This window comes from Mobula birostris, chromosome 2 (assembly GCF_030028105.1).
Source record: "Mobula birostris isolate sMobBir1 chromosome 2, sMobBir1.hap1, whole genome shotgun sequence".
Lineage (NCBI taxonomy): Eukaryota > Metazoa > Chordata > Chondrichthyes > Myliobatiformes > Myliobatidae > Mobula > Mobula birostris.
Window position 1 is genome coordinate 228,948,888 of NC_092371.1, and position 6,000 is coordinate 228,954,887.

The window sequence follows — 6,000 nt, forward strand, 5'->3', positions numbered from 1 at the left end:
CAGGAACTTGGTTTAGGATTCCTCCCAAGTTTTCTATTAGAGATTGGAGAGATTTTTGCTGGGCCTTGGGTATTCAATGGCATGGTTTCAGGAAGGAGCAATTGTCAATCATGGAGAAGCTTTGAAGAGGGCAAATAGAGGCAGCTGGAAGCAATCGACTTCTGAGAGAGTGAGTGGATACCTGGATGGGAGAGGGATGGTAGTGATAGAGAGAGTAAGGAGGGGAAGGAGAAAAGAGGAATGGAACTGAGAGGGATGGAGACAGGGATTGGGTGAGACTGGGGGAAATAATAGTAGGGGCAGGGACATAGCAGGAAGGGAAACTCAATCAGGCCAAGAAGAGATGAGGGAAAAGGGTCTGAGCAAGATCAAAAATGTTTATATCCTTGTGTGTGCTAAAAAGAATTAACACTCAAAACAGCTTTCAGGTTGGAAATGGAGTGGAAGGGAAAATACCTGACCTGAAGGATAGCCTCAGAAGAGATATAACACAAGTGTGAATGGCACATTGATCAGATTTCCAGTTCCTGCTGCTGAAAAGCATCCCCATATTATGATGCTACCTCCAGCATATGTATCAGTAGGGATGGTGTTACCTGCCGATGTGAAGTATTAGATTTACAACACACATACCACATAGTCTTGAGGCCAAGAAAATCCACTTTAGTCTCATCCAACTGCAAGACCTTCTTCCACATCTTTACAGTATCTTCTAAGTGATGCTTTACAAAGTCTTTATAGGCAAGAATATGCTTTTTTTTTTAAAGCCAGGGCTTCTTTCTTACCACTGTTCCATAGAAATTGTGGAGCCATGAAACTTATCTCTAATTGTAGCCATTGACTTCTGCAGCTCATTTGGAGTGACTATTGGCATCACAGAAGCCTCTCTCACAAGTGCCATTCTTCTCTGGCGACTAAGATCAGAGGGGTGACCTGCCCTCGGCTGTGTGGCTGTGGTTTCTTATGTTTTCCACTTTTTAACAATGGACTGCACTGAGCTCCAATGTATGCTCAGTGCCTTTGAGATGATCTTGTACCCTTCCCAATATTTGTGCTTCTCTTTTGTCATTTCCCTGACTTGCATTGAATGCAATTTTGTCTTCATTTTAGTTTTGCCTGTTGAAAATCTACCTTACTGTTGGACCTTGCAGACAGAGTGGGTATTTATTCTTATGAATTCATTGAAAACAGGTGCTCCTCCAATTTTCTACATCTGACAAATTGGGTAAGTTGGTAAGGTAACACTTATATATTACAGCTGAGGAAAGTTAGGATAGTAATTACAAAGATGGTGAATACTGTTTCAGCCTCTCAATTTTTGTTTTTAATTTTTAGTAAATTGTTGACAGGTTTTGGAATTTTTCTATTAGAAGCATAGAAACATAGAAAAACTACAGCGCAATACAGGCCAGTCGGCCCACAATGCTGTGCCAAACATGTACTTACTTTAGAAATTACCTAGGGTTACCCATAGCCCTCTATTTTTCTAAGCTCCATGTACCGATTCAGGAGTCTCTTAAAAGACCTTATCGTATCCACCTCCACCACTATCGCCGGCAGCCCATTCCACGTACTCACCACTCTTGTGTAAAAAAAATTACCCCTGACATCGCTTCTGTATCTACCTTAAAACTATGCACTCTCATGATAGCAATTTCAGCCCTGGGAAAAAGCCTTTGGCTATCCACACGATCAATGTCTCTCATCATCTTATATGCTTCTATCAGGTCACCCCTCATCCTCCGTCGCTTCAAAGAGAAAAAGCCAAGTTCACTCAACCTATTCTCATAAGGCATGCTCCCCAATCCGGGCAACATCCTTGTAAATCTCCTCTGCACCCTTTTTATAGCTTCCACATCCCTCCTGTAGTGGGGTGAGCAGAAATGCGCACAGTACTCGAAGTAGGGTCTGACCAGGGTCCTATATAGCTGTCACATTACCTCTCAGCTCTTAAACTAAATCCCACGATTGATGAAGGCCAATGTACAATATGCTTTCTTAATGACAGAGTCAACCTGCACAGCAGCTTTGAGTGTCCTATGGACTCGGACCCCAAGATAAGATCCTCTTATCCTCCACACTGTCAAGTGTCTTACCATTAATACTATATTCTGCCATCATATTTGACCTACCAAAATGAACCACCTCACACTTACCTGAACTCTATCTGCACAGCTGTAACCTCTGACAGCCCTCCACACTACCCACAACACACCCAACCTTTGTGTCATCAGTAAATTTACTAACCCATCTTCCACTTCCTCATCCAGGTCATTTATAAAAATCACAAAGAAAAGGGGTCCTAGAACAGATCCCTGAGGCACACCACTGGTCACCGACCTCCATGCAGAATATGACCCATCTACAACCACCCTTTGCCTTCTGTGGGCAAGCCAGTTCTGGATCCACAAATCAATGTCCCCTTGGATCCCATGCCTCCTCACTTTCACAATAAGCCTTGCATGGGGTACCTTATCAAATGCCTTGCTGAAATCCATATGCACTACATCTACAGCTCTACCTTCATCAATGTGTTTAGTCACCTCCTCAAAAAATTCAATCACGAAACCTCCTTTCACAAAGCCATACTGACTATTCCTAATCATATTATGCCTCTCCAAATGTTCATAAATCCTGCCTCTCAGGACCTTTGCCATCAATTTACCAACCACTGAATTAAGACTCACTGGACTATAATTTCCTGGGCTAGCTCTACTCCCTTTCTTGAATAAGGGAACAACATCTGCAACCCTCCAATCCTCCAGATCCTACCCCATCGCTATTGATGATGCAAAGATCATCACCAGAGGCTCAGCAATCTCCTCCCTCGCCTCCCATGGCCCCTTCTGGCTCTCCTAATTTCATTCTTAAACTCCTTCCTGCTGGCCTTATAATCTCATAATCTTTTCTTTTCTTCTCACCTAGATTTTCAACAGCCTCTGTACATCAAGGTTCCTATGCCCTACCATCCTTTCCCTGTCTCATTGGAACGTACCTATGCAGAATGCCACGCAAATATCCCCTGAACATTTGCCACATTTCTGCCATACATCTGAGAACATCTGTTCCTAATTTATGCTTCCGAGTTCCTGTCTGATAGCTTCATATTTCCCCTTACTCCAATTAAATGTTTTCCTAACTTAAACAACAGGAATTCTGCAGATGCTGGAAATTCAAGCAACACACATAAAAGTTGCTGGTGAATGCAGCAGGCCAGGCAGCATCTCTAGGAAGAGGTGCAGTCGACATTTCAGGCCGAGACCCTTCGTCAGGACTAACTGAAGGAAGAGTGAGTAAGGGATTTGAAAGTTGGAGGGGGAGGGGGAGATCCAAAATGATAGGAGAAGACAGGAGGGGGAGGGATGGAGCCAAGAGCTGGACAGGTGATAGGCAAAAGGGATAAGAGAGGATCATGGGACAGGAGGTCCCGGAAGAAAGACAAGGGGGGGGACCCAGAGGATGGGCAAGGGGTATACCCAGAGGGACAGAGGGAGAGGTGGGGCATTAGCGGAAGTTAGAGAAGTCGATGTTGAGGAGTATAAGAAGTGCAAGAAAATACTTAAGAAAAAAATCAGGAGGGCTAAAAGAATTGTGACGAGAATACACATAAATTAAGATGTTTGCTGGCCTGGGATAGCACCAGTGGCATCAGCAGTTGGTCTGCCACCTGTCCTCAGGGGAGGGAGAGATAAGAAACAATGAAGCAGCATTTGGAGATGTTAATGAAGGAGCCATCAGTCTGGGTATTGTCTAGAGCGGCTCCCCCTTTGAACCCTGAACTGTTTGAAGTGATGGACAGGCGATACCCCAGCAGGGGGATAAAAAGGGACAGGTTCGCTAAGGCAACACACACGACACCCGAGGTAACGAGACCCTGGAAGCGGTGCGCCTCTCACGAGCCGGTGGGAAGTACCGGGCCACAAACGCACAGGGTGGAAAGGTACGATCAGCGGGAACCTGGTGTGTGTCCGCCCTTGCTTGGGTGCCGGGTTCACTGCAGAGGATCGACCGCATCTGGAGGAGGGGTCACAGTCGGTGACCTCAGGTGACATCACAAAGGACTCGCCCGAAAGCTGCTTGTGAGCAATATCGCAGGTCTGTGAGTGGAAGCCGTTCTGAATGATCAGTCATTCTCATTCTCTCTTTCCCTCCCCCCACATTGTCCATCGCCATGGCAACGATTACTGCGAACTGAACTAAATTGAACTGGACTTTGTGTCACTTTGAAATTGGTCATTTACCCCTAGACAACGATAGAACTTGATTGATCCTGTTATCTTAATTCTGTGCACATGTGTGTTTATTATTGCTGAACTGTTGCATTTATTATCCTTTCGATTACTGTGTGGCTTGTTTCTTTAATAAAACTTTCTTAGTTCTAGTAATCCAGACTCCAACTGCGTGATCCATTTCTGCTGGTTTGGCAACCCAGTTACGGGGTACGTAACAGAAGACATGAGGTTGCCTTGGCAGTCAAAGTGAAGGATAATCCAAAGAGTTTTTACAAGTATATTAAGAGCAAAAGGATTGTAAGGGATAAAATTGGTCCTCTTGAAGATCAGAGTGGTCGGCTTTGTGCGGAACCAAAGGAAATGGGGGAGATCTTAAATAGGTTTTTTGCGTCTGTATTTACTAAGGAAGCTGGCATGAAATCTATGGAATTGAGGGAATCAAGTAGTGAGACCATGGAAACTGTACAGATTGAAAAGGAGGAGGTGCTTGCTGTCTTGAGGAAAATTAAAGTGGATAAATCCCCGGGACCTGACAGAGTGTTCCCTCGGACCTTGAAGGAGACTAGTGTTGAAATTGCGGGGGCCCTGGCAGAAAAATTTAAAATGTCGCTGTCTACGGGTGAAGTGCCAGAGGATTGGAGAGTGGCTCATGTTGTTCCGTTGTTTAAAAAAGGATCGAAAAGTAATCCGGGAAATTATAGGCCGGTGAGTTTAACGTCGGTAGTAGGTAAGTTATTGGAGGGAGTACTAAGAGACAGAATCTACAAGCATTTGGATAGACAGGGGCTTATAAGGGAGAGTCAACATGGCTTTGTGCGTGGTAGGTCATGTTTGACCAATCTGTTGGAGTTTTTTGAGGAGGTTACCAGGAAAGTGGATGAAAGGAAGGCAGTGGATATTGTCTACATGGACTTCAGTAAGGCCTTTGACAAGGTCCCGCATGGGAGATTAGTTAGGAAAATTCAGTCGCTAGGTATACATGGAGAGGTGGCAAATTGGATTAGACATTGGCTCAATGGAAGAAGCCAGAGAGTGGTGGTAGAGAATTGCTTCTCTGAGTGGAGGCCTGTGACTAGTGGTGTGCCACAGGGATCAGTGCTGGGTCCATTGTTATTTGTCATCTATATCAATGATCTGGATGATAATGTGGTAAATTGGATCAGCAAGTTTGCTGATGATACAAAGATTGGAGGTGTAGTAGACAGTGAGGAAGGTTTTCAGAGCCTGCAGAGGGACTTGGACCAGCTGGAAAAATGGGCTGAAAAATGGCAGATGGAGTTTAATACAGACAAGTGTGAGGTATTGCACGTTGGAAGGACAAACCAACGTAGAACATACAGGGTTAATGGTAAGGCAGTGTGGAGTGCAGTGGAACAGAGGGATCTGGGAATACAGATACAAAATTCCCTAAAAGTGTCATCACAGGTAGATAGGGTCGTAAAGAGAGCTTTTGGTACATTGGCCTTTATTAATCGAAGTATTGAGTATAAGAGCTGGAATGTTATGATGAGGTTGTATAAGGCATTAGTGAGGCCGAATCTGGAGTATTGTGTGCAATTTTGGTCACCAAATTACAGGAAGGATATAAATAAGGTTGAAAGAGTGCAGAGAAGGTTTACAAGAATGTTGCCAGGACTTGAGAAACTCAGTTACAGAGAAAGGTTGAATAGGTTAGGACTTTATTCCCTGGAGCGTAGAAGAATGAGGGGAGATTTGATAGAGGTATATAAAATTATGATGGGTATAGATAGAGTGAATGCAAGCAGGC